Here is a 26850-nt window from a genome sequence, read left to right as displayed (position 1 = left end):
TGTACCATGGCCTGGCTATGGATTTACACAAATTGGCTGGCTATGGGCTTTTCACTGTGGGAGAAGATTAGTCCACAGAACTACACTGGCAGACTGGTGATGGCCCTTCGATCTAGTGCGGCCTACATCAACCCTAGTGTAGCAGCTAGCAGTCACCCAGAAGGTGGAGGCAAGTGTGGGGTCACATGGCCAAGTACAGGTGAGCGGAATCTCACCTGATATAGGGGGTTTGCTTAAGCAGAAGACAGAAGTATGCCACTTACCTCTCCTGAAAGGCCCTAAAATCGCAAGTCCTAAGAACACAATCCAATCTCCCACTTCCTCATACTAAACCAATACTGAGTACACAAGAGGGGAGGAGGTAACAGGAAACAGCCAGCACCCCATCCCCCCCCCCCAACCATGCATCTCCACCCACTCTCTCCTCACAGGGAGGGGGCCAAGTTCCTGTCTAGAACCTGTACAAGGTCAAGTGTAGGAGCCAGCTGTCTGTGGGTGACCTTCTGGGAACGCCCTTCTTTCCCAGCAGTGTGCCTGTGCAGCAGTGGTCCTGGGGCTAGAAGGTAGAAGGCTGTTGCTGTCTTCCCCTTCGCCCCCTGGCCACCAGGCTGGAGATGGTTGACCGTGAACCCCGGGGCTCCCATGACCATTCAAGTGTAGCTCTTTGAAAAGACTCAGTAAGCTGGGCGCCAGTAGCTCACGCCTGTAATCCTAGCTACTCAGGAAGCTGATAGCTGAGGATCATGGTTCAAAGCCAGCCTGGGCAGGAAAATCCACAAGACTCTTATCTCCAATAAACCACTAGAAAACCAGAAGTGGCGCTGTGGCTCAAGCAGTAGAGCGTTTGCCTTGAGCTGAAGAGCTGAGGGATAGTGCCCATGCCCAGAGTTCAAGCCCCAAGACTGACAAAAAAAAGAAAAACAAAGACTCAGTAAAAATGAATCACTGAAAAGTGTGCTATCAAACTAGACAACAGGAAATACTAAAGGAGAAACAGAAATTCTAGAAGGACTCTTGAGTGCTGGGGCCAGTGTGCTAGGTCCTTATTCTACATGCAACTGGAAAATCCAAGATGCTGTGTCAAGCTTGGGTCCAGTTGTCAAGCTCACCCTTGGGAAAGATCTGTACACCCGTTACCCAGCCGGGAAGACGAGACAGTCATGTTCTATTTCAAGAACTGCAACTCCTCGTGCTTGTTTGTGTGTTGGTTCTGGGGCTTGAACTCAGGGCCTTATACTCTTGCTTATTAGCATTTTTGCTCAAGGTTGACATTCTACCACTTGAGACAGTTCTACTTCTGGCTTTTTGCTGACTAATTGGAGATAAAGAGTCTCACTTACTTTTCTGCCCAGTCAGCCTGAGCTGATTCTAATCCTGTGGTCTTCGTTGGGAATCAAAGTGTGACATCTCGAACCGAGCCAGTGACAGACCTGTCCACGGGAGGCAGCTAGTCAAGAGAGGCCTAGAGATCCTGAGAATCACCAGAGAAACAAGTGAACATCAACGGCCTTTCCTAAGGCCTCACTTTCCTTAGCTGTCAAGGTGGAAATGCATCCATGTGGTTTTCCTTCTTCTGGCTTTTCTGCCAGTCCATAGACCACACTGGGGGAAGGGGCCAGCCTTTTCTTTGAAACAAAATGCTACTTTGTACCAACTGCACAAGAGAAAATTTCCAAAATGCTGATGAAACCAAGGTGAAAAATGTCATTTTGTATTAGTATTGCAAGGTGAATCATCCCAGAAGCCACATTTTAGATTATGGAATATTGGAGTCTTTATTATACAGTTAACAGGTTGCAGGTGGCCAGTTGTTACAAAGGCCTGCAGCCCCCAAATACACACAACACAGCTAGGAAACAGGCTAAAGAGGAAAGAACAAAAACAATACCAACAAGCCAATTCAGCTCCAATGGAGAGCTGAATTGGGACGCCATGATGACTGGAGACAGCCAGGAGATAGGACACAGAACATGATCACAGAGACACATGCGGCAAGGCCTCCTGGTAGCTGGTCTGGTCTGGGCCTAAATAGGGTTGGCACAGGGGGCAGGTCCACAAGAAATTCCCAGTCCCAAGCACTGGACTGACAGATTCAGTAACCTATCAGCTAAGTGCCTGCCCCAGCCTCCAGCCTCCAGGGATCCTGGCACACTTATCACCTGGGAGGCAGGTGATGGGCGAAGGGGGGGGGAGCTGTTCCCTTCCCCCAACATGAAGACAAGGTGCCAGACTCTTACCATCCACCATGTGGCCAATATAGCGCCAGCCAGACCTGGCCTGACTTCATTAGCACCTCTCTTCAGAGACACGGGGACGTGACTGTCACAGATTGCTGGGCACCCCCTTTAGAGATGACTCCAGGACTAGGCTGGGTCTGGGAACATGCATTTCCTTGGGACCTCTGGAAGTCAGTCACCTGTTCACAGACCCAATGCGGAACTGAGGCTGACCAGCACTTCCAAGGCGTATCCAAGATCAAGATTAGCGTACCACAAAGCCAGCATCCACAAGCTTGCTAAGCAGAGGTGGTCAAACACAAAGAAAGCAACAGAGCCACGCAGGCTGTGGTGCCCCAATGGCTCCAAGCAGGGCATAAAGTGCTCGCCTGGGTCCCAGGGCCGTGCGTCCTTCCTTTGTTCCTGTGTTCCTGGAAGGTTACGAAACCTCCAGTCAACAGGCTGGGCGAAGTTAAATATCCTGCTTAAGCAGATGAAGAGAGATTACCACTGGGTCTTGGGAGGGCTTCTGTCTCCAACAAACGTTGAGTGGGTTGAAAGATTCAGATATGGGGTTGATGTGAGTGTGGACTCAGTCCTGGCTCTGTGACCACAGCGAGCTCTCTTCTCCTTCCTTGATGCTAGGGGTGTGTGTGTGGGGAAGGGGTGAGTAGCAAGATAATGGCACACAAAGGTCCCTTCTCCCCACTATTGTTCAGGAGCTGGTTCCCTCCAGCATCCTTGCCTGTTCTTGCTTCTCCCAGGGGCCTTCTGACCTGTAGATCCTCCTTCCCACGGGTCAAATCTTCTTTGCCTAGTAACTTGCACCTTAGCAACAGTGAAAGAGGCAACAGGGGGAGAAATGGCAGCCCAGAGCATCCCAGGGAAGCCTCGCAATGGGACCCAAATTCCTTCCATGCCTGACTCATCAGGAACTAAGAGCTCCCTGCTCTCTCCAGCTATGCAAGAGGCTGGGCTTCTGCTAGCAATCAGTTTGGAAAGTCCACAAGAACAGTGGAACAAGGTGTGTGTGTGTGTGTGTGTGTGTGTGTGTGTGTGTGTGTGTGTGTGTGTGTGTGTGTGTGTGTGTGTGTGTGTGTGTGTGTGTGTGTGTGTGTGTGTGTGTGTGTGTGTGACTTTCTAAGATGATTTGTAATTCATTAATCTGTGAATATCTCAGGTTTACATAACAGGCCATACGCTCAAGGCGGAAAACAGAAACTGAGTCAGAAAGGGAAAATACTAGAGAAGACATCTGCGAAGCCCCAACCTGAATAACGTTATAAGCTAATTTTTTAAATTTTAAAATAGTTCCTCCTCAAATGGATCTCCAGCGTTTCACTCTCACTAAGGTAACCACAGTAAAGCACTCAGAAACACAAGGCAGCCCCGTTCAGGAAATACCTTTCATTGACACAATACATTTTTCCTTTTTTCATTTTTTTTTATTGTTGTTTGTGGGGCCTCAACTCTGGGCCTGGGCGCTGTCCCGCAGCTCTTCAGCTCAAGGCAAGTGCTCTACAATTTGAGCCACAGCTTCACTTCTGACAATACATTTTTTAAAATGTAGCATTCAGGAGAACTGGAAATGCAGATTAGAGAGAAGCCAATGCAGGCTGCGTGCCAGTGGCTCACACTTCCTAACAACTCCGGAGTATGAGATCCAGAGAACTGTGGAGACTCCAGTCCAGTCTGAGCAAAAAGTTAAAACCCCATCTCCATAGGAGGAAGAAAAAAACCAGAAACCAAAAGCTAGGTGTGGTAGTACATGCTTCCTATGCCAGCTACTGTGGGGAGACTAAGTAGGATAGTGAAAGTGAGATCCTGTCCCCAAAATAACCAAAGCAAAGGGGCGGAGGTGTGGCTGAAGGGGTAGAAGGGCTGTGGTCAGGGCATGGTTGAGTGTCTTCCAGAGGTTCAGGTGCTGAGGCTCAGTCCCCAGCAAGGTGAAAGACAATACAGGTTAGCATTATGCTCACCTATAGTCCTCAGCTCCACCCAGACCTGAGCCTCCCTACCCTGGAGTTCCCCAAACCTACAGCTGGCCGTTCCCTCTCCCCGCCCAGACCCACCTGAGCACCCACCTACCGCACTTCCTGCTACCTGGATAGACACAGGTGCCACGTGCTCCCTCCTGGGGGAAATATGGCTCCTCTAATAAACCTTGTAGTAATCTTTCTCCTGTCTGCCTGCCTCTGGGTAGTCCCCTGGGATGGATGTGAAGGATTCCTTTCAGTACAACCCAAAGATTCTGAGTCTAGAGTAAGGTGACCCCAGAAGTCTGGCTGCATGGGAGCAGTGGAGGAGGGCCCCAGAAAGAGAGGCAAGTTTGCAAAGGTCATTTCTAAAGAGATGGGCTTCACGATATTTATCTCCCACAAAGGAGCTGCTTTCTAGAAAAGAATAAACAAAATCAAAACATCTTTTCCATGGAAAGGAGTTGTTTCAACATTTTTTCCATTCCGGTGTCACTCTGGAAAGACTCAGAAACAAAGCAGTGCTGCCCACCACAAAGCCTGCCCTGGAAACCACTTACCTCCCTCCTGAAAACCATGACTTCACCTCCCATTCCTCCAGAAATCCACTCCAGATTGTCACCAAAGAATCCCTGTGCAAACAAACACCCGGCCTGGACTGAAAGGCAGGAAATGTGGCGGCATTTTCTAATTTTAACTTCCTCCAGGAATGCCTGTGTTCTGACCACACAGGGAAAATACATGCTCCCCAGGATGGCCCAGCCCACATTCCTTTGCAGCCAAGCCACACACACCCCCCAACCCAGAGCAAAATATGCCTCTGAGGGTCCTGGGTTGCAGGACCCTTCCTGACCAGCACTGAATGAGCTTCTGTAACAGTAAAGTGGCCCAGGCAAGGTGCACTCAGCCCACTGAGTAGGGACGGAAGCCGGGCTCCACAGGCAGCAGTTCCAGAGCCACCGCTGAGAGGCTTGGGACACAGTACTTTGCCCAGTACTCCCTTGGGATGGGAAGATTCCAAATGAGCCTCACCTGATTTTAAAGGTCCAGCAAGACAAGGGACATGACATTTGCAATGCTCAAGGCTAAGAAAGTCTTACTCAAGAATGCTAAAAAAAAATAGGCCAAATCCGTGAAAAGACACTTCCTATTGCAAGGGATCAGAAGAGCCAATAAACAACAAACCAGATCCAAGTCGTAACCACAATAGCAGCCCCCAATTTAACAGGGCAGACAGGGTCTGGCCCGGGAGCTACCCAGGAGGTTCTGGTAGGGAGAGCGAGTGGTCTCAGGCTAGCAAGGGCAAAAACAGAACCCTCACAGAACTAGCAGCATTGAATGTGGCTTACATGGTTCAGCACCTACCTCGCATGGGTGAGGCCCTGAGCTCCTTCCCCACTACTGCATTAAAAAGGGCAGTGTGGGGTGTGGTGCCGGAGTGGAGGAGGGTGAAGAGATGCTGCCCAGGAAAGCAATCCTCACTGAGTTTATACAAAGCCCCTCCTAGCAAGCAAGGCGCCTGACCGTGTGTGTGTGTGTGTGTGTGTGTGTGTGTGTGTGTGTGTGTGTGTGTGTGTGTGTGTGTGGTGTGTGTGTGTGTGTGTGTGTGTGTGTGTGTGTGTGTATACTCCTGACCATGTGCACTGGACGGCCTGACCCTGTGTGTGTGTGTGTGTGTGTGTGTGTGTATACTCCTGACCATGTGCACTAGACGTCCCCACGCTCTCCAGGAGCCGGGAAAACGAGACTGGGAGCATGGACAAACTCCACGTGATGCAGCATGGTGAACCCAAGGTCACAGAACTCCTAGAAAACCACCAGCAAATGACCACCGATAGTGGAAATCGATCATTTCTGTTTCTGCAGCACAAGAAATTAGGTGTGGCTTGCCTGGTGGAGAGACCCTGCTCCTTGGGGTCCCCGTGGGGGCTGAGGTCTCAGCTCCAGGCTGGGTTGGGGAGGGGCCTGCTTCCTGGCTCACCTGGTTGGGGGGGGGGCTGTGGGGCTGGGGCTTAGCTCCTTGCTGGCTGTCAGTGTGAGGCCGCCTTCTTCCCTCACCACATGGCAGCCAGCATGGACAAAGCCAAGCACGCTATCCAGCAAGCTCTCCTCTGATGTAACCTCACTGTCGAAGGGCCATCACGGTCACAGAAGGAGCTCTGCTAGCTGGAGGCAGGTTGCCAGGCTATCCCGGATCCAGGCAGAGGATTACACCCACAGATACTGAGCAACTCCATTGAAATAAGAACACACAAACATCATTTGAAACAGAGTTGCTGTGTGGTAAAACTACAAACCAGCAGGTAAATGACAAGTGTCCTACTCAGGACAGGCACTTAACAGGTGTCTTAGACAAAACATTGCTGGGGTGGGGAGGAATATTTGGGCAGGTACTAGGGCTGAAGTTCTTGGCTAAGTAGTGACCACACAGGTCTGTACAAGCTTGCTGGCTGTGATTGCTTTCATCATCCCCAATATTTTCAAATGCCATCTGCATCTGCTCGAAGCTTAGGGGGCCACACACCTGAGCCCCAAGCCTTCCCTGGACTTGAGAACAGCTGCCTGACTGCTGTTGGGTATTGGAAAGCTCAGCCAGCGACTGTCAATCATTGTGAGTCCTGTTTGCCTGGCCAAAAAAAAAAAAAAAAGAAGGCTGGGGGGGAGAAGTGGGGGGTGGAGATAGACAGTTTGGACCCAGAAAACAGTTCACCTGCACATCCCCTTCTCCTTCCTTGCCAGGCCGAATGCCAAACTGAACGCAAAGGTCTCCAGGTAAGGCCCTTCCCCTGCGCTAGGCTCAGCTCGGAGCTCATCCTACAGACAGCTGCCCCCGTTTCTGGAAACTGAGGGTTGTGAGTTGCAGAACCCAACCTCTTCTTTTAGCCAGGGCTCTTGGTGAGGACCTGGGTCACTCTAATGTCGGGGAGTCTGTACCCCCACAGCAACTGAAAGCATCTGATTGCCAGAAACTGGGAGTTGCCCAGAACCACATCCTGTTTGGCTGCACATGGAGTCAACCAAACCAGTGACACCCCCCCCCCACAAGGGCTGTGGAAAGCAGACTTGGAGGACAGACCTCAGCCGCAGAGGGGCAGATCTGGGGCCTAGGCCTCACTACCGGTCAGTGAGCATAGAGAGCAGAGCAAGTGACCACTGAGTGCTGAGTGTGGCTGGAGGGCAGCGTCTGGGCCCTGTGGTTTGCCTGTTCTGGCACCCAGCACCGTCAGTATTTATGAATGAATAACAAAACCTTTCAGGAGGATAAAACTGATCCCGAGTGAGATGACATGGTTGTGGGTAGCAAGAAGGAAAAACCTCATCACCTGATAGACAGGACCCTTGATTCCTAGAAGCTGGAACACGAGGAGTAAGGGTCCCTGGAAGTCCAGGCATCTCTAGAAAAGCAAGCTACAAACCCACCATCTTATCCCTCAAGAGCTACTGGCCAGAGTAGAGAATGTGAGTTTCCCAGCTCCCCCCCCTCCCCACCCCCAGTACCTGGATTTGAACTCAGGGCCTCAAGCCTGTTAGCAGGTATTTAGACCTTGAGCCACACCCCAGCCTTCCAACCTTCACTTTGCACTGTGTCACAATGTTCAACTTAACTTCTTGCCTCAAACTGTTAGCAGGAAGCTGATCTCTACCTCCTGAGCAGCAGAGATGACATTCGTCAGCTGCTGCAACGCTGCGACTGGCTGGAATGTGTCTCTTTAACACACCTCTGCATGCCCGGCATCAAGAGTGAACAGCGAGGGAACTTAGGAAAGCCTTGTGGTGGGCCTGGGGCTGGCATGTGGCTCGTGGTGTGGCCAGATCGGTGGGTCACGCCTGGGACGTTGACAATCAGAGGTTGACAAACCCCTTTGGGATTACAATGATCACCAAGTACTCCACAGATGTGATTGTGGGAGCTGTGGCCTCAGGGATGACCAGGAGCCTGCTTCCTGCGGCGTTCTTCCCACAGCTCCTCTAGTTCTGACGTCACCAGGGAAGCGGAGGGGCACCGATGGTCGGAGGACAGCGCCTCAGCTGCCTGCCAGCTGCCCTGCGGCTCGGCGTCCTCACAGTCTAGCCATGGGCTGACCACCTGCGTTTAAATGGGCCATTCACACTCACTCCACTTGGGGTGTGTCTGGGTGAACATGGCAGCTTTAAAGTGTCACCGTCCCACCTGAGAGGCTGCAGGCACAGGGCAGGACAGGCCCTGGACTGCCTGGCACTCTGGAGCCCTGCTGGACCCCGCCCCAAGAGAGCCTTGGACAAGCCACAGAATTGCCCACCAGCTCCTCTTCAGCTCTAAAAAGGGCAAAAAAATGACATCCACCTTGAAAGGCTACCTCTGTGGGCAGTGAATGTAAGGCATTTAGCCATGTGCTACCCATAGCTGATGCCATGTAAGTACACCCTAAGTCATTGGAGAGCTGGTCAGACACACGCCATACCAGCTTGCTGGGTCGGAATCTGCATTGTAATGGATGTCTCTGGGTGATTCCTGTGCCCGTAAGCTCGATGGGAGAACAGCTGGGCTGGAAGACTTTGGCACCTGAGCACTAGGTCTGCAGGAGCCGGCTCCTCTCAGAGAGCCTTTGTCTAAGAAGATTAGACACCGGTGCAAGGTCGTGTGCGCACGCGCACCTTCCGGTCCCGGTGCTGGCTCACGCATGCGTGCACACTTGCTTTCGGTCCTGAGGCTGGCTCACACTTGGTGCCCCAACTCCAGCTCATGGAGCAGAAGCTCAGTGTAGCTTTGAAGTTTCATCTTTGAAGGACAGATAATCCCATCCTGTTTCTCACCCACCCACCCTGGTGGGTCTGCATTTCAGAGCAGTTTATTCTGTTTATTAAGGCGCCCATTGTCCCCACCACTCCACTGCCTTTCTCAAGTTCTCTCTGCAAAAAGATCATCTGGTGTGTGCTTAGAAGCTCCGCCCGGCTGGGAGCGCTCCCCACTGAACGTCTGCGCCAGGAGAGAACAAAGATCCGCTGATGGGAAGAGAGGCTGAGGCCCACAGAGCACCGGGCCAGCCAAGGCGGGCTTTGCAAACCTGGGCAACCAACTGTCCCGAGTCCTCTCTCCACCCAGAAATCATCCAGAACACCACGCGACATTTTGTGGTCTTGTCTGACTAGGATCCTCTAGGCATTCCTCCAGATGTTGCTGTGCTAAATGGCCTTGACAGTGTCCAGGGTGACCAGCCTGGGCAACCCTGGTGGTGTCCGGGGGACTGGCTCGGTTATTTCCCAAGCCCCCCATCTGCTGGGAGATGTGGGAGATGTCTGGTGTTTCTCACAGTGCCACTGCATAGACACCACAGAGGGGAAGGGACAACACACTGCTGTTACCCTGTCGTGACCAACATGACCTCAGTGTTGGTGGTGACCCTGCTCACCTGCCCACCTTCTTCAGTCCTCTTGTCTCCTGTGCCCACTGTCAGCCACAGGTGAGCAAATGCAAGCCACTGTATTTAGTACAAAACAAGCACAGGCCCAAGAGACACAGGAAACTGTGAGAGAGACCTTCAGCCCTAGCACCTGCACTGACACCCCCGCACCCTGAGACCGTAAGCACTGAACTCGGCCACTCTAAACTACTGATGGGCTATAAGCTCGATGGAACGTAAACTCTGAATGACTCAATAAAGGGATAAAGGCAACGAGCTGGCCTGTAGTTACTAGAAAGCCATTTCTAGAAAAGGACCAAGTATCCAAGGTCAAGCAAGCCCTTTGTAGGCGGTTTTGGCTGACATCATCCTTGGTAACGGACACTATCAGGGATGGACAGTTCACTGACAGTGGCCTCTCTCGAGTCTCGGGCCATCCTGTGCAGGGGTCACTGGTTAAAAACTGAGGCCCCTGTTCCTAGAAGATACAGCCATCCACACAGCATCCAGGCACTAAGCTCAGCCACAGGCCCCTGGGATCTGGGGAGTTGAGGCTCAGAGCACTGAGACTGGTTTCTGTGGGATGAAGAAGACCCAAGGATCAGGGAGCAGGGAGGACACACCTCCCAAATGATCGGGGAAGCCAGTGGGCAGGCGAATAAGGTTGAATGGCTCTGGGACAAACTACTTCTGTGCAACTTTTTGCCCTCAAATTGCTTGGTGTCTCAGTTTCCCTATAGGGTCCAATAGTGTCCGTCTGTTTCAAAGGTGGGACTATAGAATTAGGGAGTCCTGAGACACAGTAAATAAAGTTTTTCAGGTTGTGGACACCACCTGATACCACCATCAGTGATACCACACTTCGATGCAGCCCGATTTCCAGACTCCAGGCCTGTTGCCTGGGCCTGGCATGTCCACACGCAGGAGCTCCAGGCAGAGCCCTTGATCTTCCAAGCTACCCACTGCTGCCACTGAGGTCACAGAGACGGAAACCGGATCAGTTTCAGGGTAACAATTCAGGCCACAAAAACACCTGCCTTCCATGTGGCTCCCCTAGGAATATTCGATTCCTGAGCCAGACTGAGTCAGAGAAGCTCATCTCACACCCCCTTCTCTTCCAGTTCACGGAACCTGGCAATAGGCACGGGTCACAGCCTGAGGCCAGCAAGCTCGAGGGGACGGGACGGGGGCTGATGCCAGGTGGAGCTCCCACACTGTTCCGGTTGGGGTGTTTCACAATGATCCCCGTTACAAATCACCCGTGTCCCACACGGGCAGGACCTGCAGGAGTGAAACTGGAGCTACGTCTACTCCACGTGTGAACACTGAGACCAGTCTGGGTTCCTTCCTCCAGCCCAGCCAGGACAGCTGGCAAGGGCGGGTGGCAACACACTTGTCACTATATAACACAATGAGGGATGGAGCACCCCCCCCTCCGGCAAGGCCACTGACCCCCAAGCCAAGAGCAGAAGTACCGAGTCGGGAGCTCACATCCCACGGGCTCCTATGGGCTTCCAAGCAGGCCCCACACAACCAGGGGTGGTGCCCAGATATTTCTATCTGCCCCAGGGCAGCCTGTCCACAGAAGAGTTCATCCCTTCTGTGCCACTCACTGTAACACTTTCAGTGGCAGCAGAAGGGACTGAGGTCATGACCTTCAAGAGTCTCTGAGTGTCCTCAGAGGAAAAAGGGCTGGGAAAGTTCTGCCCGGTGCTGGGAGCCCCGCGGACCTGAGGACCCACGGAACAGACGGAGAGTGGTTAAAAGGGGACCTGATCTCACAGCTTTGGATAATCAGCCTCACTTTGGGGGTGTCCAGTGAGGTGCCAGGACAGGGAAGTGGTAGGCCACACGGGACGGAGGAGGCTGTACCTGGACTGGCAGAATCAGCCCCAGGAATGCCAGGCTGGTTCCCAGGGGACGCTGGGGAGAGGGGCATGGCCGGCTGACTTTCCATTTCTACGGTTCTGGAAGGTTACAAACACATCCGTTGTTCCTATAATAAAAAGCTCCTGAAAAACCATCATCTGGGAAATGATACCGTTCGAGATGCCGTGCCCTGGCGGGGGCCTCTGCGCTGTCCTGCCCAGCCTCAGCTGGGGACCAAAGGCCAGGGCTGGGGCTCCAGACCAACCGAGGGCCCACCAACCCACAAGGGGAGGGAGCTGAGCAGTGTTTTCAGTCCTTCCGTGTAAAGGTCCGAGACCAAGATGTCTAAAATAGACAAGGCTCCTTTGAATTCAGGAGGCTACCCGGTAATGCTCTGCATCAACATGTATGGGCAGGGTCAGCTGGACTTAGGACTGACGTGGGAGCGCGGGGCTTGCAGGCGGGTGAGTGACATCTGTCTGGAGCGCCGAGGGCAGGAGGAAGGCCCGGGGAGCACTAGTGCTGTGAGGGGCCACACAGGTTCTACCCAGTGGCTGCAGGTGGAGAAGTAATGCCGGAAGTCCAGCTTGCACACTCAGGAACACCATCCAAAAAGGTTGGCTTCATTCTGAGACACCAGGGGCCACGGACACGTGCCAGTCAGGAAGAGGGACCATCAGAGCTGTACTTGGCAGTTCTTGGAAAGGACAAAGGCACTGACTGAGCGCTGTCCAGCAGGGTGTGGGCGGGCAGGCTTGCGGGATGAATGGGTGGATGGGAAGCAGGAGACAAAGCAGGAGGGGTTTGTGTGCCTCAAAGCCACACACTGGCCGTCCTGGCACACCTGGGGGTCCCCCGGGGAAGGTCTTGTGCCACGAGGCCCACCGGCAACCCATGGTAACACCACCTCCACGCCTTGAGAGAGGGCTGTGAACACTGAGGCAGAGAGACAGACAGACTCTGGTCATACCCCAAACTACCCAAAACAGAGCCATACGCACACAACATCAAAACCATACACAAAACACCACGAAAGCCCAGCAAATTAGGTAGCTTCACCAACAGTAACAAAAAAGGTCTAGCAACACTGGCAGCTAGGACAATACCAGATGAAAATGCCAACTGTTCCCAGGGCCACCAGGAAGAGCAGAGACAAGAGACCCCCCCTGGGCTTAGGTAAGTATGCATGTTCTCCTGGCTTAAAGGCAACATCCATGTGGCCCGGAAACATAGCAATTGGTCTACCTTCTAAATCAGCAAGAAAGTTCCATCTGTAGTCTCAACATTTGGACCATTAGCCTGAGTTACACAGGGAGACATTGGCTCAAAGAAAAAAAAAATCCTATGTAGAAGGAGTGTGATAAAGTGAGTGGTGTGTATCATTACCCCAAAGGCGAAAAATCTAGCAAGGAGAGTTTTAAGTGTAGAGTGAGAGAACAAACAGTTCAACTAAAACAAAAATAACGCAGCAAGAGCAACGATAAAGGAGGATCAGGAAGAGCGAAAACAGACGGGGACATCAAACACATGGGAGGATTCTAGTATTGAAGAAATTATATGGCAAGGAAACCAGTAAGAAGGAGGAAACTTGGTATAGTGTGCACCCACTGAAAACAAGGAAGCTGGTCACGTGAGGCCAGTTGCTTGGACCTGGGGGCCAGTGACAAATCGCCAGGCATATGGGGCCTGAAACATGGCAGAGTTAATGTCTTAATTCAGTCGATCAGTATCAAATTACTGCTTCCTGAGTACCAAAAACAACCACAAACACCAGAGTATCCTAAGCCGAAGAGGATGTCAATGAATTCCTCATTTTAAAAAACCATACAGGACCCCACAGTACTAAGAATTAACTGGAAAACAAGTGAGGGTAAACTGGAAAAGTAAGTCTCTTGATTGGAAGGGACATTAGAATAAGAAATAAGGCCTTCTCCAGTGGAAGGAACGCCACCACCTAGCCCTAGGAACTCAGAAGAATCCAGTCTCCTCAACGCATGGTTCTACTGACCTGGCTCCTTCCCAATAGGCCCTCTGAAAGGGGCTTGAACTTCCAAAGGACAGAGATCTAGAATGTTCCATCGGCCCTTATCACTCCGCCAACTTGAGTCTCTGACCATCTGGTGAACATTCCATCAGCTCAAAGATCCAGCCGGGCGGGCAGGCCAGCGCACAGCCTCTTCACCTGGGCGGGGAAGGGCTGGGCTTCTGCCCAAATGACAGGGGCCCCGCAGGCATGCTGGCCCATCAGCATGGGGAGCTTCTTGCGTGGGGCTAATCAGAGAAGGACCTCCTGGAGATGTCTGAAAGCAGGCTGCTTAGAATACAAATCCATCTCTGAAATACTTACCAGGCAGAGCAGTAAGGGTCTGGACTAGGCCATCGCCACCAATGGCTGCTGCCATTGGACTGCCTGTGTGGGACTGGACTATCCCTACCAGACTCTACCCACCAGCCATCACTGAGCCACTGTCATGTCTCACCTGAGACCCTGGGTTCCCACCTCCCACAGCACTGCTTGGGCTGGCTAGCAGCACCTGGGTTGCTGTGGACTTTGAAGAACTAAAGCCCCGTGTGGAGCAGAACAGGATACTGGTGAAGGACTCCAACCCACGCCGCTGCAGGGAGCAGCTCTGACGAGTCCCCTAATGGTGTGTGGCGAAATGCTAAGGACACTCATCAGCCAGTGCTCCTGAGGGCATTATTATCACCATCCTCATGAGCACGAGGGCTGTGTGCCCTGTGTGAACATCCAACAAGATCAGCGATGAGGGAGGGAACCTCATGAGCACAGGGTTAACACTTCCCGTGTTACATGTGTGTTAACACTTCCACTGCCACCTGTGATGCTGCCTTAATTAAGCAACATTTCCATTCTCTGCCCACACAGGACTACCTGCTATGCATGAAAATGGCTTTGTTTCTCCAGTTTCCCAGAACTCTTAGAATTCACAGGGAGAGAAGGAAATGGAAATTGTATCCAATGCTCAGGGATCCTCAGAAACAGGATGTGAAAGCGTCATAAAAAATTAAACACAAGGCCCAGGTGTCTTGTGCTGTAACCTGGGTTAACCACCCTGCCCGGTGTAGTTAGACACCAACACTGTGTCCACCGCACGGCCAGGGTCCCCTGGGCTGCAGCTTCGTCCTGAATAAAACGTCAACAATACCATTTACCTCGGGGGTGTGACTGAGGGTGACACACGTCACAGATCCGGCCAGAGGAACAGCCTGTGGGCCTCTGCAAACACTGCCTTGGCTTCCCTCACCCTCTTCCCTGCCAACATTTAAGATGTACAATTTGCTTAGCTTCCTCAAAGACGAGGAGAGAAGAGGGTGTGCGCCACCTCTCTCCACCCAATCTCACCCACCTAAAACTGTGACTTGGGGGCATTCCTCCATAAGGACACCTACAAGTTCAGCAGTGTCACCTACTTGCAATTCCCAGCAGTACAGGGTCAAGGGAAAATATACCACTACCCCCCGGTTACATATTCAAAGTCACGGGTGCACACACGTTTCCCAGAAGGTCCAACTCACAACCTTCTTCTGTGAATTGCTGTTTTGTTCGGAATGTGCGCTATCACCTGTTAGGCAGCCTCCTGGCATGGTGGTCACTGTGGGAATCACCGCTGCCTTTCCCATTTTCCTGCCAAATAACCTGTCTTCCTCCCAGGGTACCAAACAGATTGCCTACTTAACAAGCAGCCAATTTCCAGACGATTTCACTAATGGTAAAAGAGGAAGAAAAAAAAAACAAAAACAACCAGTGCTTATGACATCATTTTCCGGCTCTTGTTTCCTCTGGCCTCTGAAAATGTAATGGCTGTACTCTGGGCATGCTGAGGACGGCTGGGTTCTTCCTGGAGAAGGCTAAGGTCATAAGACTAGCTGGTTTAACATGGCTTCAACACAGACGTCTCTCTGGCGGGTAGGAAGCCACACGTTCACCCTAGTGTGTGTGGATCCAAAGGGGACAACCGTCTGACTGGTCAGCCCCAAACACCAGCAAGTGAACAAGAACATCCTGCCCCGCCAGGGCGGAGACAGCCAGGTACCCAGGGAAACTGGCCTCTGATGGGCAAAGAAAGGTGGGAGAGGTGTATGATGGCAGATGTGGTATGAGCTCCAAAGTCAGGGGTGGGAGGCATGGCTCAGTTGGTAGTGGTCTCTTTCTGGGATGTACAAATGTGGCAGCTCCTTTACCGGTCCAAGTGTTGGCTTCATTTCGGAAATGCCTTTGTGGAATTAAAAGTAACTCTGAAGAACTGTACACAGTGGTCATCTGACCAGGGGCTGGTTGCATGAGAGTCTCATGACAGCCTGGCAGGGAAGTACTACCTGGTGGCACTTCTGTGGGGTCATGGGAGGCCGGGAGGGGAGCCCAGGCTGTGCGGAAGGGAGCCAGGGCAAGAGTGGTGTGCTGGGTCACGCCCCCACCCCTCCACAGGCCACATCATGCTCTGAGCAGGTCACCTTCTAGCAAGGTTGGCCATGTCACCCCTTGGGCTGGTGGCCTCCTGGGGAGCTCACCCCCTGGGGAGCTCACCTCTGGCTCTCCAGTTATACACAGACTCCTAAAAATTCCCCATATCGTTGGGTGAAAGTTTAAAGCGTATCAAAGGTACGAGAGGCCTGTCTGGTGCAGCTGCCAGCCTGCCTGTCCTTCCCCGCTGAGAGCTGGTGCCACCCTGCTAAGGTGACAGGGCTCTTTAGCCACCCGTCTGCAGCCTAACCTCATGCTGCCCCCGAACTCCCCACCTTTACACCCAACCTGGGCATCCTGACCTGCCTGTCTCTTCGATGGGGAGCCTGCCCTGGGGTCCCCAGGACACTCCTGGGAACCCTGTCTTCCCCGTGGGCTTTTACACCCTCTCTGCATTGGGTAAAAGCCCTGAGCCTGTCTCTGGCGTCTCGTGACCTCTTCCACTCTAAGCCAAATGATGAATGAGTTAAACCCAGCCAGTTACAAAAGACAGCAGATCCTCAAGAGCCTCTGAACCCTAAACCTGGTGCTGGGCGTGCCTGGGCTAATGGACAGCGCAAATGAGCACTAGTGAGCACTAATGAGGGGTTCTGGCAGGGCCAGTCCCTGTCCTAACTGGGGTTTTACAAGGCCCCCAACACGCCGAGGACGACTCACTGAAATGGAGTGCCAAGCCATCCCAGAAAATAGTCCACCCACAAATTAGTCCTCCTCCCCTTGCCAGGAGGAGAAGTCCTGAGACACCGAGCCAGTCAGAACTTTCTCTTCATGAGCTTGGAGGTCCTAGACACCAAGTCTGGGCCACTCCCAGTCCCCTATCAGGCTGCAGTCCATCTGTTCACAGCTGACAAAGCGACAGCTGACAAAAGCCCCTGGCCCCATGAGGTGACCCTGGAGAAGTAAGGGGCGCAGGCATCAAACGCCTTCCTACATAAGCACATCCTCACCATGTGGAGCATTAGGCACCGAGTAACAGAGTGAGCCCCCAAAGGGGGCCACCAGAAGGCTGGTCTCTCAGCTGGCCACCTTTACGTGATGGAGCAGAAACTCCCCACAAAGCACCTCAAAGGTGCTTTTCTGAGAAGCAATTATACAACTTTTTATAGAGATTTGGGGCACAATAAAAGTAAGACTCACTCCAAGGAGAAGCATAGATCGAAAGATGTTATGTAAATGCATCTAAGATGCTCACTGCAGTGTCCTCTATCATTTCAAATGAACCAGGGAGCTGTCTAGTCATGGGACTTGCTAAATAAACAGAGAAGATACTTGTGCAAGTCTGATTTTAAAAGTGAGGATGAAAATCTGTACTTATTAATCTGAGAATGTTACTCATAGATAAAAGCCATGTTTGAAGCATTCACTGAACAAATATAATGCTTGCTAAAAAAAAAAAAAATTATTAGCCAGGCACCGGTGGCTCACACCTGTAATCCTAGTTACTCAGAAGGCTGAGATCTGATGATCATGGTTCAAAGCCAACCCAACAAGAAAGCCCTGAAGACTTTTATCTTCAATTAACCAGCAGAAAGCTAGGGTGCTAGCCTTGGGCACAAAAGCTCAGGAACAGCACCCAGGCGCAGGGGCGTGCACACACACGCTCACACGCACATACACACATTTACTGATGCCTTCTCTTTATGTTGTGGCCTCTGCTTGGCAAGTTTACATGTGGAAATATCAGGAAATAAAACTCACACAAAAACACTCACAGCTCAGTTATCCTGGGTGGAAGTCCACTGCTGTGAACTTTTCTTCCCTTTCACATTTTCTCATTTTCTTTTTGGAAGTACTAGGGTTTGAACTCAGGGTCCAGCAAGTGACACACACTTAAGCCAACCTACAGCCCTCCTTGAATGTTTTCAAATGTTTCTAAAAATGTATATAGTTTTTATTAGGAAGTTATGAAAATAACAGTTTGGCATTGGCTAGAAAAAATAAAATGCACATGCAATTATTTGAGTAACAAAAAAATCTTTAGTGAAAAGTATTTCTTATAAGGAAAAAAAAAAGAAAAGAAAAAAAATCACAAGGAACTATTCCCTCTAGAATCCATCTATCTATAAAGTATCAGGGAGGGGAGTCAGGGGGAGAGGAGGAACCTTTCCCGGGACAGCACAGTGACCTGGGCAGCATGCTGCTGGCCTTTCCTGACACACTCCACGACTCGCATCTCTCCCTCCTCCTCTTCCAAGATTCCGATAGAGGGCAAAGCGAACATGCCTGCTTTATGAAGGTCGGCAGAATGTCCTGTCCATGGCCAGCACACCCCCCTGGCTGACCACCCTCCCTGTCCAGGTCACGCCGTGACCAGAGGTCATTTCCCTGACCACAAAAGCACTCTATTTATTTATTCAGCCTTCAAGAATAAACTAGAGGATACACAACACTCAAAAGAGCTACAAGTCCTGAAGAACTACCCCACACTGACACACAGGGAGCCTTTTGGGGACATTAATGGGATCTCCCAACTGCAGCAGATCAGGCTGATGATCACCATGCTACAGACTCAGAAGCTGAGCTCACTGTCCACACAGAAGGCACACATCTGCGGGCGGGATGTGGAGCTGGGAAACTCTTCTGAGCTGTGACATCCCCCAAATGAAAAATGCAACAGCCCTCACAAAAGGGCCATTGGAGAGGCCACTGGGAAAAGGAGGTCTCACATTCCAGCTATTGTTCCGACAAGGGCCTGGTCCACACAAGCAGGCAGACAGAAGACCTGAGAGGTACTCGGCCGCATCACCCTCAGTAACAAGTTTCCTGAACAAGACAACTTTCGGTTGTGCAAGCCAAGACGGCCCGTTTCCTGTTTGAATGACCACTACTAAAGTGTCGTGAAGCCTGCCAGCGGAGAAAACCCAATAAACACAGGGAGACTCTGAAACCACAGGAAAACGCCTACGTTAAAAGGTGCAACTTCTGGGCTGGGAAGGTGGCTCAGTGGTAGAGCGCTTGCCTTGCATGCCTGAGGCCCTGGGTTCGATTCCTCAGCACCACATAAGCAAAAAGATAAAAAGCCGGAAGTAGCGCTGTGGCTCAAGTGGTAGAGCACTAGCCTTGAGCTGAAGAGCTGAGGGACAGCGCCCAGGCCCAGAGTTCAGACACCACGACTAGACCCCCCCGCCCCCCAAAAAAAGGTGCAACTTCTTCACCTGAGTGTCATATCTGTCTCCAGAAGGGTGACACGGCCTTTCCCCTGACCGGAGTCATGCAGCCACAGGTGGTTCTGATGAAACATAAGCAAACCTGTGGCAGGCGCAACAGAGACCAGCTGGGGAAGGGTTAGCTCAGTGCTGGCTCTCCTGATGTCACTACAGCTGGTCCCCACCATGAACGGATGAGGCTGGTTCCCTGACCCCATACCATGCCAGTGAATGGGCCAACAGCTCTAGTGCCAGCCAGGAACACAGCATTCCTCTTTCAAACACCTTGAATCCAGATTTCTGAACCAGGAGGGAAAAGCAGAAAAAAACCTTTGAGAGAGGATGTGTAGGAGGCAGCAGAGGAGAGCAAGCAGACGGCAGCACTAAGACCATCAGCACTGCCCGCCAGTGACCACCGACCCAGCACCAGCTCCCCGACTGCATGGATTGTTCACATGCTCCAAGCAATTATTTCCAGTTAGATCTGAGCACAATATTTTATCTGTCACTTATGTGTGGGATACACACACACACACACACACACACACACACACACACACAAATATCTGACACCACAGTCGATCAAGGCCACATTTCTTAGGGGATTTTCAAATACGCGGTTTCAGGATATTCCATTCACCTCTTTGTATCGGAAAGCTATTAAAAATTCAAACCCTTTTACATAGGGCAATAGCGTACATAAAATGGGTAAACAAAGGCAAGGGAAGTCGCATACAAATTTGGGATGGCCACTTGACAGCATTTTATAAGTATGCTGATTATTATTCATAAGCCAGAATTCTTAATGCTAGAAATTACTCTGGTCATATATTGCAAGTTTTAAGCTGTCAAGATCCTTAAGAAGGGAATATTAGAGTAGTCACTAGGTGTTACATGAAGTCACCACCCTGCTTTTTCCTGGCCAGCCTCTCCCTCCCTCCCTCCCTCCCTCTCTCCTTCCCGCCTTCTCCCTCTCTCTAAACATGCTGTGGCTGAAGGCCTACTGTGCGCATAGAGGGTACATAGAGATGCAATCATCTCAGGAAGCACTTGTCTAGAAGGACAACAGATGGGTGGGAGGCTGGACAGAGGTGGACACTGGGCGCAGGGCAGCCCCTGACCTTGGGATGGGATGCAGCATGGTCAGCTGGGCATCCCAGGAACAAACAAGTCCCTTGTCAGCAGGCCTCCAACCAAGGCTGCAGACAGTTGGAGTAGTCTTCCACCAGCTTCCCCTGTGCCCCTCTTCTCCTGTTCCTGCTGCCCCTCACACCTCCCTTGCTCCCTCATTCCTACTACCTCATCACTCCCGTAGGCCCCCATCAGGACTCCTGGCCCCCAGAATGCCAGATCCTCTCACCCAGCTGTGGCCTGGACCATCCATCTGTACATTCTCAAATGATAATGTATTTCTTTCACCACATAGCCTCTCCCAAGTGGCCTCCACTGTGCTGTGCTTTCTTCTAGAGGCTTCCCTGCTACCTCAGTGACATGGCTCTTACAAGCCAAGCCAGAGGCTTCCAGTCCTCCATTCCCCAGCCCTGTCTTGTTTCCATGCAGCGCTTAGCACCTCCCACCCCCAGACATCTCCTCATTGGCTTTGGGCACACAGTATCTGCTCCCTCATCCACAGATGCTCCTGCCTGGCAGCCCTCGGACCCTGCCCCACTTCAGGGAGGAAGCTGGAACCAGAGGCCTGGCCAGCTCCTGCTTTTGGCACTAAATTTTTTGTACTGAGCTCCTCCTCACAGGCTCCAAATCTGAGGAGACGCCTGGCCAGCCCTCTCGCCGGCGGTCCTTCCCTGGCCTGCACACATGGCCCTTCCCGAAGCCCTTTCCTGACCCAGGCTGACGGCTGATGGACACTTTACTCCCCCTTGTTCTCACGCTATTAAATACTTACACTGCTAAGTATGACAAAGGGAAGTATAAGCTGCTCCTGTGTGTCCCCAGCCCAAGGACCCTTACCATGTCCTCAGTCACAGCCCTTGAGTCCTGGAATTTCTTCACTCTGACACCAGGGAGCCCCTAGACTTCCCCTGCCTCTCTCTGTTCACCCTCCAAGGTCAGCTCATCCCCATCCCCATCTCCACCTCCGTCTATCTGCCCAACTCCTTCTACACTAGCAGGAATAGCCAAAGCCAGGCAAGGAAAAGTCAACCCCACCCCTGGAGGACCTGAACCACTGCGGTTGGGACGCTGGCCTTTCCCAGGACGCCAGCCTGCATCAGGCACTCACCTTCTGCAGAAGGGGAGACCTCAACATCGCAAGCTCCAAGTCAAGGTCGGCATGCCAAGCCATGTGCCGCCCTACCCTGTACCACCCCAAGCCCTCCTCACACAAACATCACCACAGCAGTGGCACTCCGCCCCAGGCTCACCTAAGCATCTCTGGGGAGCTTTGAAAAGCTAGAACTGCCGAGACCCTTACCTTACCGAGGGATTCTGCTTTAACCGTATCAGGAGGTCAGGTTTTAAGCTGGAGCTCTGAAGCCTTCTTGCTGGCCAAATCAGTTTACTCAGTGACACCTGACCCCTGGCTCAATGCTGCTCCCAGCAGACCCAGCCCAAGTCGAGTTAGGCGGCTATTTCGTTATCACAACATGGGGGGCTGGCTGGAGTCTCAGCACAGTGGAAAGTGAGATGGACACCCCCCTCCCGCCCCCCACCTGTAGCTTCCCCCAATTGTTAAACATGTAGGAAGGCTGCCAGCCCTAAGGTTAGTTTAAATCCCACCTGGGTGGGAGTGTTTGCACCACAGACACGGGCAGGTGGCACCATCTGGGCTCTTTGTTTCTCTCCTCCAAAGCAAGTCCCAAGCCCACACCTGGCTAGGGGCCTCCTACACAGGGCTGGAAAAGCACCTTTCAAGACTTCAGGAGGTCCCAGAGTCTGAAGGATGGCCATGGGGAGAAGAGAGGGTAAGAATTTCCAATCAGAAAATCCTCTCAAAGAAAGGATTCTTTTCTATCTATCTGTTCAGAGTTGGGCTAGCAGGCCTCAGAGACAGGCTTTTATTGAGCAGATAAGAGTAATCACATTAGTATGTCATTTCTTAATTGATTTTGAAGGGGAAGGTGGAAGCCTTGTTTTACATTTACTTAGCAGCCTTCCTAGAATCTTATTCTAGTGACCTCATCAACCCAGCCCCCGCCCCACCGTAGGTGGGCAGACTTCAGACCAGATATCGGGTTATCCCAACTTTGGACTCAGTTTTCCAAATACACCAGGCTTCCCCCAGCGGAAAGACAGGGCCTGGGCTCCTGCTCAGAAAAGGAAGGCACACACTGACGGCCACCCATTAGGCTGAGAAGGTTCTGCAGGCATTTGATGATGTCTCACCCAACCAGTACCAGCTATTTCCTAATTGTGCAAGAGACAAGACAGCACGCTGCTATTTCCATGTCCTTGTTCTAAGGCTGCCCAGAACACATGACTTGAGAGCATTTGTTTCTTTAATTTCAGCATCTGGGGAGGTGTGATCAAGGGCTCTGGACTCGACAGATCCAGGTTCAAACCCCAGCTCAAGCATGCACTACACTATTGGGGTGGAGGGAGAATTTGCCTACATTCTTCCCTGGGAAAATGAAACTTTCATGGTCAGAAAGTCTGCCCATAGGGGTGGCCTGGGGTCGTGGGAGTCCTTGGCCAGAGATGCCTACTTCTACTCCTTCAGGCATCCAGATATGAGTCCCGGTCCCTGACAGCTGTACGGATTTAGTGGGTGGGAGGTGTGGTTCACCTGGCAGGTGGGTGGGAGACTGTGGCTGATCTTGAATTAGGGATTTCACAATCCCCATTCTCAAAACCCATCCCGCCACAACTCTTCACTGCTACCTGGTCTCTAACAGTGACTGCTCTGGTCTCCTCCCAGGAGTGGGTCCCAGGGCCTCCAGGGCAGTTATGTAACCCACGGTTGCCCCACGGGCCTAAGAGTAGCTGGCCAAGACTTCCAGGAGGAGTCTGAGTGGTGGCTTCGTTGTTCCTGGGAACCCAGGCGGGGCTTGGTGAGTTACTTTTCAGTCATCCCTGCAAAGGGCGGTAGTGGAGGTGGGCCTTGTTCAAGGAGCCAGGGGAGCCAGGACCCAACTGCGCCCCCTTTTGCAAGCTCAGTGTAAACTGGATGGCCCAAGGCTTTGAGCTCACTCCCAGTAAAATCTGGGCATCTGTTCTGTGACCTTCCCCCCAGGGCAGCCAAGGTCTGGTGTCTGTCTTCAGGGCCTTGGGGCATGTCCCAGGGGTAGGATGCCAATTCTCAGAAGAAAAAAAAAATACAGCAAAGTCCCAAGCAGGTGTTGAATTTGAAACTAACAAAGCGAAGGGAAGCTGCAGGGCTGGCTGCTGGCATTTGGTATCTCAAACAGCAGATTACACTGGTGAGCCCAGGGCCCCAGATCAGGTCAGCAAGGGCTGCCTGATGTAGTGCCTTACCTGATTCCAGGGAAGATGTTGGCTTCCACCCAAGGAAAGCACATACAGGGCAGTTTCAGTTTCGGGGAACCTGGGGAGGGGGGGTGTTACTTGGCCAGGATCAGAGGATTTAAACCCAGGAGGCAGCCCACAACCCCGGAAAACCCATTCCTCACTCATTTACATATCTTATTATCAGACTAGAAACCAGCATGAGAAAAAGAAGAAAGTCTATTCAAGCAGTCCACAGGGAAGTCATTCCAGACTGCTGGATTAGTAAACAGCAAAGGAGAAATTCCAGCACGGTTCCCCGGCTTCCTCCCTCCACCCAGAAACTGAAGAGCAGGACACAAGCTAACAAGGGCCCAGGCAAGGATACCTTTATCACCAATCCATCCAACACACTTTCTGCGCCCTTGCAAACCTCAGGCCTGACCACCAACCACATCCAAGTGTTGGTGGAAGGGACAGTAAGAATGGAAACTATGGAAGAGTGACTGACGAGTGAAGGAAAGAGGATCTTCCACCCTGGGTCTGGGGGGGGGGGGAGGACAAACAGCAGCTCGCAGTGCTGTGAGGCCCAGCATGGGCGCAAAGCACCAGGAATTAGCCAAACCTATGGGGTCTCTACTAATTGTTTTTTAGGAACCAGCAACATGGTGCCTGAACCTCAGGACAACAGGAAAACACCAAAAGCCCACAGAGGCCTCTGGGCAGCAGCCTCCTAGCCGGTCATTGTTCATTGAGTAAACATGTGAGCATAAAACAAATAAGGGGAAACCAGGTCGTTTGCTGCTGGTATCCCCTCATGGATAGAGGGGGTCTGGGTGGGCTTTCCACACAGGTGACACCATCCCACATCGAGGCTACTTTAGGAAACCCACCCTCATGCAGAAAGCAGCGGAGTGGGGGCTTGAGAACCCCCGCACCACCCCCTCCAGGTCCCACATTGGGGACTCAACCTGTGCTAACAGGAGAATGGGAATATTTTCCTCCCGGGGTCTGCTTGTTCTGCAGCAGCCTTTCCACCGGGATGACTGCACAGAACAGCAAAACGCTCTCCACCAGCACCTGAAGTGGGGCAGCTGCGGTCCACCCAGGGCCGTCCAAACGCTCTGCAAACCACCCATTAATTTTTACGGTGGCCCGAGGAGCAGCTGGAGAGCCAGGACCATCGGTTTTACAAGGCAAAGAACCAGACCCCCCCTTTCTCTCTCTCCCTCCCCCCCCCCCCCCACCGAAGCCCACTTCTTGTCTGAGAGCACCCCCAGACACGGAGATGTCCACCAGGAGCACACGCCCGCACGGAAAGCTAGATGAATAACACAAACTTTGGGTCTGGGAGACGGCGAAGTTTCTCCAAGGAGGAAGGAGAGCGGGTGGCACCGAAGGCTTTCGGCAGATGGAGCCAGAAGTGAGTTGGGGCGACGCGGCTGGGACCTCGGGGCGGTGAACCGGAGGCGGGGAAGGGTCGCCGGCTCCGGGGCTGGGGACGGCCCGGGCTTTCTGCTCCGGGCACAAGCGGCATCAACACAAGTTAGGCCAACTCGGGGCTGATCGGCCACGCCGAGGCGGTCGGCTGCACCCGCACGGGAAGGACAGAGGGGGGAAATCCCACCTCACCGGGGCCGAGGAGCCGCACGGCCTCTGCCCGCCCCCCGCCGCCCTCCCCGGCATCCCGCGGGCAGCCCCGCCGGGCGGCACGGCCGGGCCCCTCCGCCGCGCCCGGCGCCTTCCCGGTAAACACACCGGAGAACAACGCTCCTCTGTCCGGCGCGGGCCTCCGCCCGCGGGCGCCGGCGCTGTCCGCGGCGGCGGCCGGGTCACCCGATCGCCCGGCCGGACCCGAGCCGGGGCTCCCGCCGCCCGAGGCTCGCCCAGAAGTTGAAATGTGCACTGTCACCAAGTTTATCCGGGGGCCCCGGCGGGGCCGCCCCGACCCCGCGCCCGGCCCGCGGGGCGCACGCTCGGAGGTCGCGTCCCGCCGCCCCGGGGCCGCCGGGGGGGGGGGGGGTAGGACGCCCGCCCCGCGGGCTCCGGGGCTCCGGGGAGGGGGCGGCGGCGGGGCGCACCGCGGCTCAGAGTCGCTCCGGGCCGGACCCCCCGGAGCCCCGGGCTCGGGGTCACTGGGGGGCGCCCGGTACCGCGGAACGAGGCCCGCCGGGACCGGACCCGCCGCGCCCCCCCCCCCCAAGGCTCCCGCCGCCGCGCGCCTACCTGGCTCGCATGGCGCCCGCGGGCTCCGCGGCTCCTCGTCGTCCGGTGCTCGCCCGGCCGGGGGGGCGCGCGCGGCTCCGGGAACCGCGGCGGCGGCAGCGGCGGCGGCGGCGAAGACGGCGCGGGGCTGGGACCGCCGCGACTCCCCGAGCGCTGGGCCCCCGCCCCGCGGGCCGAGAGGTGGTCTCTGCCGGGGCGGGGCCGCCGGCGACGGGCGGGGTCCGGGCGCGGACGGCGGGCGGGGAGGGGCGGGGCGGGGCGGGGCGCGGCGGGCCGGGTGGCTGCCGCCCGCGAGGTGGAGCGGCGGGCGCGGGCCGGGTGCTCCTTCGAGGGGCGGGGCCTCCCGCGAAGGCGTGGCCTCTGGAGGGGCGTGGCTTAAGGAGATAAAGGCGGAGGCTCAGTGCTGGCGGGCGCAGGGGCGGGCCTATTGAGCGGAGGGGCGGGGCGGAGTCGCGGCTGGGCCAATAGGGTGGAGCCGCTGCGCCCCCATCCCTGGCGGGGTTCGCCTCTCGCCTCCTCCCCTTTCTCCCTCCATTGGCGGGGAGGAGACGTGAAGCCGGAGGAGGACTTCCCGCGCCGCGGCGGGGCGGGACGCACGTGGTCCTCGTGCTCTTCCCGGGATGCGCGTTCCGCCGGGCTCGGGCTGGAGCTGGGGGGGGGGGGGGCCGACCCTCCGCCCGCCCGGCTGCTCACGGGAGCCCCGGTCACCGGAAGGTGCCTCGGGCCTAGAAGCGGAACTGAGCCCCCTCGTGGTCCTTGAGGGCTGGGCGCACGGGACGTCGAGCCGGCGCTCACCACCGGCAGACGCCAGCGCCCCGTCACCGCCGACCCCTGCGTGCGGGTGTGAGTCCGAGCTCAGATCGGGGTGTCCCGTCTCCCACGGTGACAGCCCCCCCGTGGGGCCTGCTGCCCGGCGCCTTGGGCCGGCACTGGACTTGAGGACTCCGCCTCCTCTGTGAAACCCGTGGGATTTCCAGAGAGAGACCCAGGGCTGAGAGGAGCCACGGGAGCAGAAGGAGAAGCTCGGGCACAGTACCCAGGCCTTGGGGACAGCGCTGTTCCGGCCTCTGACGTAGTGTGTGAGCGTGTGTGTGCGCGTGCGTGCCAGTGGCCTCTGAGGTAGTGTGTGTGTGTGCGCGCATGCGTGCCAGT

At 54.0% G+C, this 26850-nt stretch overlaps 1 protein-coding gene across 1 annotated transcript in view; it reads right to left on the bottom strand.

Moving 5' to 3' along the window:
* The window catches only part of Sh3bp4 (SH3 domain binding protein 4), a 67841-nt gene extending 42063 nt beyond the window's left edge, over positions 1-25778 (bottom strand). The window contains exon 1 of the mRNA XM_042678807.1: positions 25699-25778. The gene's annotated coding sequence lies outside the window, so the exon portion shown is untranslated. The remainder of the gene's footprint in view (positions 1-25698) is intronic.
* Positions 25779-26850: the final 1072 nt, after the last annotated feature.

Source organism: Dipodomys spectabilis, unplaced genomic scaffold, assembly GCF_019054845.1.
Source record: "Dipodomys spectabilis isolate Male_0828 unplaced genomic scaffold, ASM1905484v1 ptg000049l, whole genome shotgun sequence".
Classification (NCBI taxonomy): Eukaryota; Metazoa; Chordata; class Mammalia; order Rodentia; family Heteromyidae; genus Dipodomys; species Dipodomys spectabilis.
Note: the sequence above shows the minus strand (reverse complement) of the source record. Positions and strands in the feature narration are given on the sequence as shown.